The sequence below is a fragment of the Molossus molossus genome, unplaced genomic scaffold (assembly GCF_014108415.1).
Source record: "Molossus molossus isolate mMolMol1 unplaced genomic scaffold, mMolMol1.p scaffold_m16_p_8, whole genome shotgun sequence".
Taxonomy (NCBI): Eukaryota; Metazoa; Chordata; class Mammalia; order Chiroptera; family Molossidae; genus Molossus; species Molossus molossus.
In genome coordinates, this window is record NW_023425402.1 from 798,129 (window position 1) to 811,787 (window position 13,659).

At 41.1% G+C, this 13,659-nt stretch overlaps 1 pseudogene; it reads left to right on the forward strand.

The window, feature by feature from the left end:
* The first annotated feature begins 535 nt into the window (after window positions 1-535).
* Window positions 536-5,725, forward strand: LOC118621282 (annotated as a pseudogene).
* Window positions 5,726-13,659: the final 7,934 nt, after the last annotated feature.

A 13,659-nucleotide genomic window follows, 5' to 3' on the forward strand; every position in this document is an offset into this window, starting at 1 on the left:
ATGACAGCTTTGCAGGATAGAGTAATCTTGGTTGTAGGTTCTTGCTTTTCATCACTCTGAATATTTCTTGCCACTCCCTTCTGGCCTGCAAAGTTTCTTTTGAGAAATCAACTGACAGTCTTATGGGAACTCCCCTGTAGGTAACTATCTACTTTTCTCTTGCTGCTTTTAAGATTCTCTCTTTGTTTTGAACCTTTAGCATTTTGATGATGATGTGTCTTGGTGTGGGCCCCTTGGGGTTCATCTTGTTTGGAACTCTCTGTGCTTCCTGGACTTGTCAGAGTCATTTTCTTTAATTAGGTCCAATATCAGTATCCTTCTTATATGTGCCAATTTTGTTATTGCATCCTGATGAGGTAAATCTGAAAAATAAAGTTAATTTTGACCAAAATAACCACAACAATAGAGTGGTTACATTCTGTGTGATTTCATTCATAGCATTCTTTTTTTCTCAATTAGCAATAATTGCACCTCAGATGAACCTCCTTAGCTTTGATACTGCCATTGTGCCAAGCCCGTTCATAACATTCTCGAAATGACACATCACAGAGAACAGATCAGCGGTTGCCGTGTGCTGGGAGCAGAGAGGGGAGAAGCTGACTCAGAAGGAGTAGCAGGATCTTGTGATAATGGCAACCAGAGGAGGGGCTTAAATAGAACAGTTGTTCTTCTCACGTAGGAGGGGATGAGAAGAAGTCGCTTCTAGGCTACCAGGGTAGATTCCCCATCCTCAGTGGCTCAGTCTCTGCCTATTTTCTGCTCCTGTGTTCTTGGGCGGGCATCTACCCTCACAGTCCCCTCACAGTCCAAGGTCAAAATTCAGACAGGAGGGAGAAGAGGCAAAAGGCCACTTTTCCCAAGTGGGTGAACCACCTTTTTTTTTTAAAGGGGGATTTTTTAATAATTATACAAGGACAACAGATGGAAATAAGAAGTGTCCAGATAAATTGGGAAAATCATAGCCCTGTCTTTAAAGATTCTACTGAGCAGACTCTTCCCCCTGCACAACTGCCACGTGTCAGTGGTCACCGCACAAGGAAGGTGCACCTGCCAACCAGAACAAAGATCTGGGTTTGCAAACAAGAAAGAAGGCGAGAATGAGATAGGCCAGCAGCCAGGGCAAGTGGAACAAGGAAACTGAGACCGTTACATAGCCAAGCAGTTTACAGTCATCTAGTAAATCACAAAATTCTACCTTCCCTGACCAGGGACACTTAAGAGTAAACAGTTTGCACTTCTCCTCCCCAGCTAGAGGGTAAATCACTGATATCACCCTACTCAGAGAAAGAGAGCAGAACTCCAATTTGTGCCATTAGCCAGCCACATCCAAGGACAGATGAAATCAGGGGAATAAATCTTGTTTTGATACTTCAGCATGAAGATGATGAGATCCTCTCCTAAGACCTCCCCTAAACTCCCAGCAATTAAAAGCCCTCAAAGTGCAGGTCCCAGTCTGCACTTTTCCTCTGGGGAGCATACCAGAGCCTTTCCCGTCCCCTCATCTTCTCCACAGGCAGCATCTCCTAGACTCTATGGGACCCACCCTGTGAAATCCTTCCTGCACAAAGTCAAGAACCCACACGCTACTGGCTGGCCTAGGCAGACCCGCTCAGAGCCGGGTCCCCTTCCTGGTTCCGGATCACCCGCTGAAGTTTCTTGGCAGTTCCTGCCACCAGCCCTGCATTAACACTATTTGCGATCTGGATCCCCAGTTTCTGTGACTCCTTTGACTCTTGGCTTTCACCTTTCTCTCCAAAGGCATTCAAAACCGTACGCGGAACATGGCCGGGACAAGCCCTCCTCTGTCCTTATCTTGTCCCTCTCGCTTTGTTTCCCAACATCTTCCCTCAGCCCAAACTCAAACCTTCCCATTAAACAGACCTGAGGAGGATGCACCCATGCTGCAGGTGCTCTGAGGGGTCACCGGGAAGAACAGACACTGCTGTCAGTAGTGAAATTCCAAGTGCTGAGAGCCTTTCTCCCAGGAGAAGACAAAGGCTACAACTCTTTGTAGGTGAGGCCAAGTCCTTACGACATAAGTACCATGAACACAAGATGAGAAACCTTTATAGAAACATCAGAAATGTCTCAAATTTAGTGCAGGTGAAAAGCCTGCCGTCCTGCCAGCCCACTTGGAAGAGCGTCTCAGGGTCGCTCGTGTCAACATGAGATACGTCCAAACCTGTGCAATTTTTATGAGTTTATTTGAGTCAAACTGATAATAATTGCTGGGAAGCAAAGTCTTAGGAAATTGAGAAAATGCTCCAGAAAGTGGCAGTTTTACCACTTATATTATACTCAGAATCAAAGGGGAAGATGTAAAAGGTACATGAAATCCACTGGTGACGAATCAGGGAGGTGGGAGAAAGCAAAGTGGGGAACCTCTGGGACTGGATGAAAAGTACAATGATAGACACACACATCTTTTACGTAGGTGGGTACAGGACGGTGAGCAGTCAACAGTTGACTCAGTAACAAAGAGGGTTCTGTCGTCTCTGCTCTAATGTGGGTGTGCTCTGAAGGGTCGAGATAAAAAAATTACTTTGATATGCCAAAGGTACATTATCAAGTATGTTATCATAGATGCAGAAAGACAACAGACAGGACCAGTTAAGGTGAAGATTGACCCTTGTCAGGGAAGATTCTAGCCCTAGGACATGACTACTTGCCTTGAACTGCTTTTGTTAGGAAGTTTTGGTTTTAGACCATCCTGTGGTCGCTCCAGTTCTCTGAGTTTGCAAGGCCCCATGAAGGCCTCCCTGAGCTCGCCAGGTTTGCAAGGGGCCCTTTTGTTTTGTGTGCACTTGTAAAAGGAGACAAAATAGAAAACATGATAGTCCCTTCCTTTTCAGCTTCTTGCCTTTGCTTCCTCACAGATAATGGAGGTGATGGATGGCTGGGGGTAGGGACTGGGTGCATGAAGCAAGGTGGAGGGGTCACTAGGTCCACAATTTTATTTTTATTTCATTATTATTGTGTTTTTTTTTTAATCCTCACCCGAGTATATTTTTCTATTTATCAGCAGATAGAGTGGGAGGGAGGGAGAGAGAGAGGGAGACAGAGAAACACCAATGTGACTGGTTGCCTCCCACACGGCCCCACCAGGGCCCTGGACAGACTGCTACCACAACTGAGGCACGTGCCCTTGACCAGAATAGCACCTGAGACTCATTGGTCCATGGGCTGACGTTCAACCACTGAGCCAAACCAGCCAGGGCAACAATTGTAAAAACTTCAAGAGAAATGATTAAAGGACTACCAGTACTCTATGAGGCATTTCTGCTTTGGAGTGAAAAGTTAGTAGACCTTTCGTATCTTGAATTTTGCGCCATGTGCATGCCTTATTTATACAAAACAAAAAAATTTTTTTAAAGAACACAAATAAATTCTAAAGTATTTAAAGCACTCCTCTCCAGTGGGTGCGGCTCAGTGGTTGAGTGTTGACCCAGCACCAAGAGGTCACTGGTTTGAGTCCCTGTCGGGGCACATGCCCAGGTGGTGGGCCAAATCCCCAGCAGGAGGTGGCCAGTCAATGTTCTCTCTCATCAATGTTTCTATCTCTCTCTCCCTCTCCCTTCCTCTCTCTAAAAATCAATAAAGAAAAAAATAAATAAATAAAGTATTCAAAGCACTCCTCTCTGTGCAGAGAAATGGATATTCTATTTTAAATTTCAAACTTTAAAACTGGTTTTGCTTGAGTAAAGGAATGAGTTTTGTTTCAGAAACTTACCTTTTGACTTTGAGAAATTTTATTCATTTAGAAATGAGACAGGCCAATAAGCCGGGATAAGTGGAAGGGGAAACTGAGCAAGAAGATGAGTAAGGCGCCCTGGCCAGTTTTGCTCGGCGGTTAGAGCATCGGCCTGCGGTCCAGAGAGACCCGGGTTCGGGTCTCGCTAAGGGCGAGTACCTCAGTTGCAGTTTGTCCCCGGCCCTGGTTGGTCATGCAGGTGGCAGCCACTCGATGTGTCCCTTTCACATCGATGTTTCTCTCTCTCTCTCTCTCTCTCTTCCTCTCTCTCCCTTCCACTCTATCTGAACAAAAAATGGAAAAATGTCCTCGGATAAGGATTTAAAAAAATAAATAAATAAGGATTAAAAAAAGAAAGAAAGAAAATGAACAAGGCCACACAGCTGGGCAGCCTGTGAGACCCTCCCTTCCCCAACCAAGGACACTTGAGAGCAAATGGTTAATACCTCTCCTCCCTAACCAGAGCATACATGCTTAAATCACCCCCTAACCAGAGCATACATGCTTAAATCACCCCCTAACCAGAGCATACATGCTTAGATCACCCCCTAACCAGAGCATACATGCTTAGATCACCCCCTAACCAGAGCATACATGCTTAAATCACCCTGGCCTGGGAAAATGAGAACAAGACCCCAGCTAAACCCAAAGACAAATATCACTTGGGGGACATTAGGCAGGAGGAGGGTAAAGGAGAAGGAAAAAGGGGGAGTTTTATCTCACCCACTGAACAAAGAAGTCAGCTGTCTCAGGACTTGCCAAACCAGATGTTTGTACAAACATCCCAAGAAAAGCCACAACAAAGTGAAAGGGGTCCTTGGAACCTAGTCTGGTCCCGGAGGAAACTGCAGGGAGCAGGGCATAAACCCCCTGAACCCCTGGGAGGCGTGCTCAGAACATCTGAGTTGCCTGCTGGTGCTATGTGCCAAGTGTACTTTTAGTAAATTTGCTTGCTTTGCTGCAACTCTGCTGTCCAGTGTCACTTGTTTGAAATCTTTTTTACAAGATTGAGAAGAACCAAGGAGGGACAGCCCTCTCCTCCAACTCAGGAGGCTGTCCAATAACACCTTTTATGGTGCTGATAGCACAATAGACTCTGAAATTTCTTCTAACAGTAAAGAAGTAAGAGGTATCTCATTTTGAGATAGCGGTCTGTCCATTTTACATCCTTTGAAGTGTTTTTCTTTATAAGACAGCATTTATCTTGCTATTTTCAAAGGTAGTTACTATTTAAATCTAAATTTTGGTCTAGTTAAGACTATGAGAAAAACAAAGAGAACCAAAGTAAAAGGAAAGCAGCAAAGAAAAAAAAATCATTCAACATGTATTAATTTAAAATGTATGGAGCCGCGGACCGGAGCTGACAGGCGGTGGGGTCGGGTCCTTCCTTCCCTCCAGCGATCACTCGGAGTAATAGCTCTTCAAGTCTGCAATAAAAAAGGGCCTCCAATAAAACTACATTGCAAAAAAGGGGAAAGAAACAGAATGGAAAGAGTAAAAAAGGTGAAGAGGCAGAACCTGAAGAATTTGTAGTGGGAAAAGTCTGGGACCGACGGGCAGGGAACGGGAAGGAGGGTGTTTCCTGAAGTGGAAGCGCCCACAGATGCTGACAGTACTGGGAACTTGGAGAGAATTCAGATTGTCCACAGTTAATTGAAACATTTCTTAATTCTCAAAAAGCTGGTAAAGAAAAAGATAGTACAAAAAGAAAGTCTTTATCTGACAGGGAATCTGATGATAGCAAATCAAAGAAAAGAGATGCTGCTGATAAGCCAAGAGGCTTTGCCAGAGGTCTGGGTCCTCAGACGGCAGGGCAGGGAGAAGGTCTTTCTCATGAAACGGAAAGACTCCCATGAGGCAGACTTGGTGCTGGCAAAGAGGCAAATATGAAGTGTCCTCAAATTGTAATTGCTTTTTATGAAGAGAGACTAACTTGGCATTCTTGTCCAGAAGATGAAGCCCAATAATTATTTGCATTGCTATATATATATATATATATATATATATATATATATATAAAATCTGGATCTTTTTTTTTTTCTGATTTATTAGTGTGAAGAAAGAACTACATTCTAATGAAAATCAAGTTTGATATGTTTGTTTTGAAGTAGTACAGGGGGAATTGTTGGGGGGTGGGGGTGCAGCTATAGCACTGGTTACTTTGAACAAAAGCTTTCTGTAGTTGGTTCCTTTATCGGAAAAGAACATTTGACACCATGGTGAATTTTTTCCTCTGCATTAGAGAAAAGCTTTTCTAAATGTTGGGGGAAATCTCCATAGTCATTGCTCAGTCAGAATTTGTGTTTAACTCACATATACCTAAGGATCATTGCCTGGGGGTGGGGTGGGGGTGGGGGTTGTTTATGGGGGGTAGAGGGGTGGGGGGTGTTCGTGTGTATACATATGTAAATGGTTTCCTTTCTTCAACTTTTTTTTTTTTTCTTTCACCAAAACAAAAATAGCTTTTACAACCATAAATAAGTTCCTGTTTCTGGGCTGCCATCATTTTCAGCATTTCTTAGAATAAATCACTTAAAGTAAAATTGAAATTTTTTCTGAAGCTTTAACCTTTGAAATTAAATAGATAATTTATAATTAGTTGGGCAATTTAAATATAATGTAAGCATTTTAAATTGGACAATTTCAAAGTAACTATATCAGTATCCATACCTACAATCATAAACGCAAGTTTACCTGCAAAACCCCCACAGGAACATTTTATCACTATCAACAACCTTCCCACCTGCATGAGAAAACTAGGCAAACTCTGCTGCTTTAATTAGGCAAGAACACTTGCTTAAAGGTTTCACCTGGTAAACCGTTCCTTTACAAGAAGTTAAAATCCCTGTGCTATATTGACTAAAAAGTTATGATCATGGAATGTGTAAGACTTTATTCATGGAAACCCAATCAGATTGTTAGAGACCTTGGCAATTTAGGACCTGCTGGGCTAAATGGGTGAAGAAATTTTTATAATCTGAACTCTTGACTTGCATGTTTTCTCTTTACTCCAACTCATTCCTTACATGTATGTTCAGTCTGAGTATTTGGGTTACTGGTTCAGCAGAAGCCAGGAAAAACAATAGCTTTGTAGTAAACTGTATATTGTTTACTTTATTGTAAATACTGGTGAACAGTGGTCAATAAAATAGTTTTATATTCCTTTTAAAAATAAATAAATAAAATAAAAATTATGGCATATGGCCCTGGCCGGTTTGGCTCAGTAGTTAGAGCATCGGCCTGTGCACAAAAGAGTCCTAGTTTCAATTCGGTCAAGGGCATGTACCTGGGTTCCAGTTTGTCCACATCCCTGGTCAGGGTTTTGCTGGAGGCACCCAGTCGATGTGCTCTTGCATGGATGTTTCTCCCTCTCCCCCCTCCCCCTCACTCTATCTGAAGATAAAATGGAAAAATATCCTCAGGTGAGGATTAAAAAAGAAATTATTGCATATGCTACAATGTTATGTCATTATATGTCATTAAAAAGAATGTATTACTGATGTGAAAATATTTTTCGCTTATGTTAAAAACAAGTTGCACTATATAGACTGAATTAATATCTTCGTAAAGTAATATATATACTGAAAAACATCTGGAGGAATATCAGCCAAATGAACATGGGTGTGATGTATAAGAAGAACTGGAAGGAGGGGTTAGATTATGAGTGACTCTTGCTTTCTAGGTTATAAATTTCTGCAATATATATTTTATTTTTACTACAAGTATATATTATTTTGTAAACAAGAAATACAGCACAGATAAAACTTATTAAAAGGGAGGGGCAGGTACAGTTCAGCAAAAGACTACAAAGAGTTACAGACCAAGAACTCAAGAAATACTTTCTTCTCAGACTTTATTTTTACAAAATGTAAAACTTTTATGTTTTATTATATGGTTAGTACTCTTTCCACCACCTCAAGTCCTTCGTGGCTATCTGTAGGGGAAATAATAACTATCTACTGGGAGGATATTGGTAAATTGTGAGAGTATCTGACTTGCAATAAGTTTAGAAGTGAATATGTGAAAGAAAATTTGGACAGGCGATACTGATAAAATTGGCTAAATAAATTCATAGAAAGAAAAAAGCAATGGTCATAAAATTGGCTCTGGAGGACAGAGTCTGAGTCCTGAATAAGAGGGAGGTCCATTAAGGCTTTACTAGCAGAGCAGTGACCTGCTGATGGTGTGGGTTGTAGTAAGGCGACACCAATCAGGAGGTGGACTTGGAGGCCATTGCAGTAGTGGTGCTGTTGCCGCACAGGTGGCCTGGCCCAGAGTAGGTCTTTCCAGGGCCAGCTGATGGTGTGTGGGTTCTTGACTTTGTGCAGGACAGATTTCACAACATGAGTCCAGGTGACTATAAGGGTCATTTTTTAAAGCTGGGGACAGTGAAAGAAGTAAGGGCCTGGGATGGAAGAAGCAACAGGAGAGAGGCTGGGCTGGGCTGCTTTGCTTTGCTCAAAATGTTATAGGAGGCTCAGCCTTGCCCTGGCAGGTTTGGCTTAGTGGTTAGAGTGTCAGCCTCTAGTCCAGAGGAGGCTCAGCCTTTGGAGGTGACTCCGCTGGGCCAGCACCACTGCGTTCCTCCAAGTGCATGCAGTCTGTCTCTTCCTGCCAACCAAATTTCTGCCACAATATTTTCCATTCACATCTCTCTTCCCTCACGGATGATGCGTCACAGTCTTGCCCCTGCAAGGTCCACATCCAAAAGTGAAACCAGTGATGAAGAAGAAAAAAATGCAGCAGAGTGAATAGAAGCTTCACAGACAATCTCCCAGAACCAAACTGGAATTACAACTAAAATAAAGACAAATCATTGGAAAAAAAAACAACAGAAAAGCAGCTGGAGAGGCCTATATAACCAGGGACACTGAATTGAGCCTGGTAGGTCTGTGGAGGCATGAGAGAGTGGTGGGCTTGGAGCCCACAGACAGCAGCGGTTTTAGCTGTAGGCAGCACGCCCAGGGTTAAAATCCCAAGCCTGCTCCACAGCACAGAGGGCCGGGAAAGAACACTAAATTAGCTATAGCCACTCACCTTGGGCTCCAGCAGAGGAGGGCAAACTGAACTGGAACTCTATGGGGACACCTGGGATTTGGAGGGCACTCAGAGTTTTTGCTAGGTCACGGCCACACAGGTTGGTGGCCATATTGCTCCTTCCTGGAGCTCTGGGAAGTAGCAGCGGCCCCTCCCTCGAAGATTCAACCCCACCCAGCTGAGCCAAAGAAATGCAAATTGAGGCTCACTAACAACCAGCATCTGCCCCACCCTTTGGAAATCTTACACTGAACACCTAAGGGAGTTTTTCATGCAGCTGAGGGCTACAACCTTAGGTCCTAAGTAACTGAGACTAATAGCCTCAAGGCAAAAAGCTAGAAGATAACTGAACTATTCCTGGGCTTGCAAATCTACTCTGGAAATTAAGACTAGACAGTGGTGTGTAACGTGGGTCCTCCCACACTCATCCAAACTGAGTAGAGGGAGCCACAAACAGCAGAACACCAACACCCACAGGGAAAATTTGGCAGGCTCCAAAACCCACTGAGATAGCCAAAATGGTGAAACAAAGTAACAAATCCCAAATGAAAGAACAAGAGAACTCTACACAAGATGAGATAAATGAAATACAGTTAAGCAAGTTATCAGAGGTAGAGTTCAGAGCCATGATCTTAAGGAAGCTCAGCAGCATGAGTAAGGACATCAACACCATGAGCAAAGATATAGAAACACTGAAAACCAACCAAGTGCAAATGAAGAATGACATAGCAGAAATAAAGAACACATTGGAAGGATTAGCCAGCAGAGTAGAGGAAGCAGAGGACCAGATCAGTGAATTAGAAGACAGGGTAGAAAAATTCAACCAATCAAAAAACTAAAAGAAAAAAAAACAATTAAAAAACAGGAAGACAGCTTAAGAGAACTGTGGGACAATTGAAAACGTAACAACATTCGCATCATAGGAGTTCCAGAAAAAGAAGAAAATGAACAAGGGTTAGAGAATATATTTGAAGAAAGAGTGACAGAAAATTTTCCAAACGTGGTGAAGGACGATGGCATTCATGTTCGGGAAGTACAGAGAGCCCCAAGTAAGAAGACTCCAAACACAAGACACATAGTAATTAAAATGCCAAAAATTAAAGGCAAAGAGAGAATCCTAAAGGCAGTAAGAGAGAAGCAACAGGTTACCTACAAAGGAACCCCCCCTATAAGCTGACTTCTCAACAGAAACACTACAGGCCAGAAGGGAATGGAATAAAGTAATGAAGGTCATGAAAAACAGGGATCTGAATCCAAGACTACTCTATCCAGCAAGGCTATCATTCAAATTGGAAGGTCAAATAAAGAGCTTTCTAGGCAAAAAAAAAATGACTAAGGGAATACATTAACACCAAACCAGCACCGCAAGAAATGTTAAAAGGACTGCTGTAATTAGGAGAAGAAATAGAAAAAATATATATATAACCACACTGAACAAAAGTGGCAATAAATAAGTACATATCAATAATCACCTTAAATGTAAATGGATTGAATGCTCCCATAAAAAGACACAGAGTAGCTGATTGGACAAGAAAGCTCGACTCATATATATGTTGTTAACAAGAGACCCACCTCACAACAAAAAACTCACATAGGTTGAAAGTGAAGGGATGGAAAAAAATAAACCAAGTAGCCCTGGCCGGTTTGGCTCAGCGGTTAGAGCATCGGCCTGCGGTCCTGAGAGACCCGGGTTCGGTTCCCGCTAAGGGCACGTACCTCGGTTGCAGTTTGTCCCCGGCCCTGGTCGGTTGTGCGGGTGGCAGCCACTCGATGTGTCCCTTCACATCGATGTTTCTCTCTCTGTTCCTCTCTCTCCCTCCCACTCTACCTGAACAAAAAATGGAAAAATGTCCTCGGGTGAGGATTAAATAAATAAATAAATAAATAAATAAATAAATAAATAAATAAAAATAAACCAAGTAAACAAAAAGGAAAAAAAGCTGGGGTAGCAATACTCATATCTAATCAAATAGACTTCAAAATGAAGGCCATAACTAGAGACAAAGGAGGCCACTACATAATATTGAAAGGATCTAACCAACAGGAAAATATAACCTTGGTAAACATATATGCACCCAATATAGGAACACCAAAATATATTAAAAATTTTCTGGAGGACTTCAAAGGAGAAATCGACAGCAATACAATCATAGCAGGGGACTTCAACACACCGCTGACATCACTGGGTAGATCCTCTCAACAAAAAATTAATAAGGAAACAGAGACTCTAAATAAATCACAGGATCAAATGTATTTAATAGATATCTACAGAGAATTATACCCCAAAACTGTAGAATTCATATTTTTCTCAAGTGCACATGGGACATTTTCAAAAATAGACCACATGTTAGGTAACAAACTCAGTCTCTATAAGTTCAAGAAGATTGAAATCATGTCAAGGATCTTCTCAGATCACAATGGCATGAAACTAGAAATCAATTGCAACAAGAATATGTAAAGACATTTGAAAATATGAAGCTAAATAGTATGTTATTGAACAATGGATGGGTTACTATGGAGTTTAAGGAAGAAATCAAAAACTACCTGGAAACCAATGAAAATGAACACACAACAACACAAAATTTATGGGATGCAGGAAAAGCAGTTCTGAGAGGGAAGTTCATAGCATTACAGGCCTACCTCAAGAAGCAAGAAAAATTTCTAATTGACTATCTAACCTCACAACTTAAAGAACCAGAAAGCACAAAAAGAAAACCCAAGAGAAAGCAGAAGGAAAGAAATAGTAAAGAGCAGAGAAGAAAAATGACATGGAAATGAAAAAAACAAAAAACAAAAAACAATTCAAAGGATCAATGAAACAAAGAACTGTTTTTTTGAAAAGATAAACAAACTTGATGGACCCTTAACTAGAATCACCAAGAAACAAAGAGAGAGAACCCAAATACATAAAATCAGAAATGAAAGAGGAGAAGTAATAATTGGCATCACAGAAATACAAAGGATTGAAGGATTGTTAACAAATACTGTGAACAATTATATGGCAACAAATTGGACAATCTAAGTGAAATAAACAAATTTCTAGAAACACATAGTCTCCCAAAACTGAACCAGGAAGAGATAGAAAACTTGAACAGACAAATAACAACTAAGGAAATTGAAGATGTAATCAAGACTCTCCCAGCAAACAAAAGCCCCAGCCGGGATGGCTTCATGGGGGAGTTTTACCGAATATTCAAAAAAGAACTAACACCCATTCTTCTCAAACTACTCAAAAAATACACGAAGAAGGAAGACTTCGAAACTCATTTTATGAGGCCAGCATAATTCTAATTCCAAAACCAGAAAAAGACACTACAAAGAAAAAAAAACTACATATCAATATCCCAGATGAACATAGATGCCAAAATCGTGAACAAAATACTAGCAAATCAGATCCAGCAATACATTAAAAAAATTATACATCATGACCAAGTGGGAGTCATTACAGGAATTCAAATCTGGTACAATAATTGCATATCAATAAATGTGATACACCACATAAACAAAATGATAGATAAAAACCATATGATCATATCAATAGATGCTGAAAAAGCATTAAACAAAATCCAGCACCCATTTCTGATAAAAACACTCAGCAGTGTGGGAATAGAGGGATCATATCTCGACATAATAAAGGCCATATATGAAAGACCTACAGTCAACATCATACTCAATGGGCAAAAACTAAAAGCATTTCCCTTAAGAACAGGAACAAGACAGGGATGCCCACTTTCACCACTCTTATTTAACATAGTACTGGAAGTCTTAGCCACAGCAATCAGACATGAAGAAAAAATAAAAGGGATCCAAGTTGGAAAGGAGGAAGTAAAACTGTCATTATTCACGAATGACATGATATTATACATAGAAAACCCTAAAGACTCCATCAAAAATCTACTAGATTTAATAAATGAATTTGGCAAAGTAGCAGGATACATAATTAACATCAAGAAATTAATGGCATTTTTATACACCAATGATGAACTCACAGAAAGAGAAACTAAAAAAACAAGCCCATTTAACATTGTGGCAAAAAAATTAAGATACCTAGGAATAAACTTAACCAAAGAAGTAAAGGACCTATTTGCAGAAAACTACAGGACATTGCAAAAAGAAATAGAGGAACATATGAAAAAGTGGAAGCACATACCCTGTTCATGGATTGGAAGAATCAGCATCATTAAAATGTCCACACTACCCAAAGAAATCTATAGATTCAATGCAATCCCCATCAAAATAGCAGTGACATATTTCACAGAACTAGAACAAATACTTCAAAAGTTCATATGGAACCAAAAAAGACCTCTAATACCCACGGCAATCTTTTTTTTTTTTTAATTTTCAAGGTAGTTTTAATTAATTTATTTATTTACTTACTTTTTTTATCCTCACCCAAGGACATTCCTTTCATTTTTTGTTCAGATAGAGTGCAAGGGAGAGAGAGAGAGAAACATCAATGTAAAAGGGACACATCAAGTGGTTGCCACCCACATGTCCCAACCAGGGCCGGGGACAAACTGCAACCAATGTACGTGCCCTCAGCAGGAACTGAACCCGGATCTTTCCAGAATGCAGGCCGAAGCTCTAACTGCTGAGCCAAACTGACCAGGGCAGCCATAGCAATTTTATTTTATTTTATTTATTTATTTTATTTTATTTTTGTTACAGATGTTTCTCCTTTTTTACCCCATTGACACCCTCCTCCCCATCCCCCCCGTCCCGTCCCCAGCTTTGTTGTCCATGTCCATTGGTTATGTATACATGCATATAAGCTCAGTGGTTTATCTCTTCCCACCCACCTCCCCCCACTCTTCTGAGGGTTGTCAGTCTGTACCCTACTTCCATGTTTCTGGGTCTACCCTATTCCTCAG